Source organism: Gobio gobio, assembly GCF_949357685.1.
Source record: "Gobio gobio genome assembly, chromosome: 4".
In the NCBI taxonomy this organism is placed as follows: domain Eukaryota; kingdom Metazoa; phylum Chordata; class Actinopteri; order Cypriniformes; family Gobionidae; genus Gobio; species Gobio gobio.
The window spans coordinates 857,994-860,493 of record NC_137100.1 but is presented as its reverse complement, the minus strand read 5'-3'; the positions used below and the strand labels follow the sequence as shown (position 1 = coordinate 860,493).

The 2,500-nt window shown below is 37.0% G+C and overlaps 1 protein-coding gene across 1 annotated transcript in view; it reads right to left on the bottom strand.

Moving 5' to 3' along the window:
• dcc (DCC netrin 1 receptor) overlaps nucleotides 1-2,500 on the bottom strand; it is a gene marked incomplete at both ends in the record, with an annotated part of 180,812 nt that overhangs the window by 105,512 nt on the left and 72,800 nt on the right. The gene's annotated exons all lie outside the window — the stretch shown is intronic.

Genomic DNA, 2,500 nt, shown 5'->3' with positions numbered 1-2,500 from the left:
AGTGAATTGAGTGAATTGAGCGAATTGAGCGAATTGAGCGAATTGAGTGAATTGAGCGAATTGAGTGAATTGAGTGAATTGAGTGAATTGAGTGAATTGAGCGAATTGAGCGAATTGAGTGAATTGAGCGAATTGAGTAAATTGAGTGAATTGAGCGAATTGAGCGAATTGAGTGAATTGAGTGAATTGAATGAATTGAGTGAATTGAGCGAATTGAGTAAATTGAGCGAATTGAGTGAATTGAGTGAATTGAGCGAATTGAGTGAATTGAGTGAATTGAGCGAATTGAGTGAATTGAGTGAATTGAGCGAATTGAGTGAATTGAGCGAATTGAGTGAATTGAGCGAATTGAGTGAATTGAGCGATTTGAGCGTTTTGAGCGAATTGAGTGAATTGAGCGATTTGAGCGTTTTGAGCGAATTGAGGGAGTTGAGCAATTTGAGCGAATTGAGTAAATTGAGCGAATTGAGTGAATTGAGTGAATTGAGCGAATTGAGTGAATTGAGTGAATTGAGCGAATTGAGTGAATTGAGTGAATTGAGCGAATTGAGCTAATTGAGCGAATTGAGTGAATTGAGTGAATTGAGTAAATTGAGTGAATTGAGCGAATTGAGCGAATTGAGTGAATTGAGTGAATTGAGTGAATTGAGTGAATTGAGCGAATTGAGTGAATTGAGGGAGTTGAGCAATTTGAGCGAATTGAGTAAATTGAGCGAATTGAGTGAATTGAGTGAATTGAGCGAATTGAGCTAATTGAGTGAATTGAGTGAATTGAGTGAATTGAGCGAATTGAGTGAATTGAGCGAATTGAGCGAATTGAGTGAATTGAGCGAATTGAGTAAATTGAGTGAATTGAGCGAATTGAGCGAATTGAGTGAATTGAGTGAATTGAGTGAATTGAGTGAATTGAGCGAATTGAGTAAATTGAGCGAATTGAGTGAATTGAGTGAATTGAGCGAATTGAGTGAATTGAGTGAATTGAGCGAATTGAGTGAATTGAGTGAATTGAGCGAATTGAGTGAATTGAGCGAATTGAGTGAATTGAGCGAATTGAGTGAATTGAGCGATTTGAGCGTTTTGAGCGAATTGAGGGAGTTGAGCAATTTGAGCGAATTGAGTAAATTGAGCGAATTGAGTGAATTGAGTGAATTGAGCGAATTGAGTGAATTGAGTGAATTGAGCGAATTGAGTGAATTGAGTGAATTGAGCGAATTGAGCTAATTGAGCTAATTGAGTGAATTGAGTGAATTGAGCGAATTGAGTGAATTGAGCGAATTGAGTGAATTGAGTGAATTGAGCGAATTGAGTAAATTGAGTGAATTGAGCGAATTGAGTGAATTGAGTGAATTGAGCGAATTGAGTGAATTGAGTGAATTGAGCGAATTGAGTAAATTGAGTGAATTGAGCGAATTGAGTGAATTGAGTGAATTGAGCGAATTGAGTAAATTGAGTGAATTGAGCGAATTGAGTGAATTGAGCGAATTGAGTGAATTGAGCGAATTGAGTGAATTGAGCGATTTGAGCGATTTGAGCTAATTGAGTAAATTGAGCGAATTGAGCTAATTGAGTGAATTGAGTAAATTGAGCAATTTGAGCAATTTGAGCGATTTGAGCGAATTGAGCGAATTGAGCTAATTGAGTGAATTGAGCGAATTGAGTGAATTGAGCGATTTGAGCGATTTGAGCGAATTGAGTGAATTGAGTGAATTGAGCGATTTGAGCGAATTGAGCGAATTGAGTGAATTGAGCGATTTGAGCGAATTGAGCAATTTGAGCGAATTGAGTGAATTGAGCGAATTGAGCAATTTGAGCAATTTGAGCAATTTGAGCAATTTGAGCGATTTGAGCGAATTGAGTGAATTGAGTAAATTGAGTGAATTGAGCGAATTGAGCTAATTGAGTGAATTGAGTAAATTGAGCAATTTGAGCAATTTGAGCGAATTGAGTGAATTGAGTGAATTGAGTAAATTGAGCAATTTGAGCGAATTGAGTGAATTGAGCGATTTGAGCGAATTGAGCGAATTGAGTGAATTGAGTGAATTGAGCGAATTGAGTGATTTGAGCGAATTGAGTGATTTGAGCGAATTGAGTGAATTGAGCGAATTGAGCGAATTGAGCGAATTGAGCTAATTGAGTAAATTGAGCGAATTGAGCTAATTGAGTAAATTGAGCAATTTGAGCAATTTGAGCGATTTGAGCGAATTGAGCTAATTGAGTGAATTGAGTAAATTGAGTAAATTGAGCAATTTGAGCAATTTGAGCGAATTGAGCTAATTGAGTGAATTGAGTAAATTGAGCAATTTGAGCGAATTGAGTGAATTGAGTGAATTGAGCGAATTGAGCTAATTGAGTGATTTGAGCGAATTGAGTGAATATGAGCGAATTGAGTTAATTGAGTGAATTGAGCGAATTGAGTTAATTGAGTGAATTGATAGAAACAAAACTGTATGGAACCAGATCATCTTCAGACCATGCCGACAAAAAGTTTATGGAATTCACG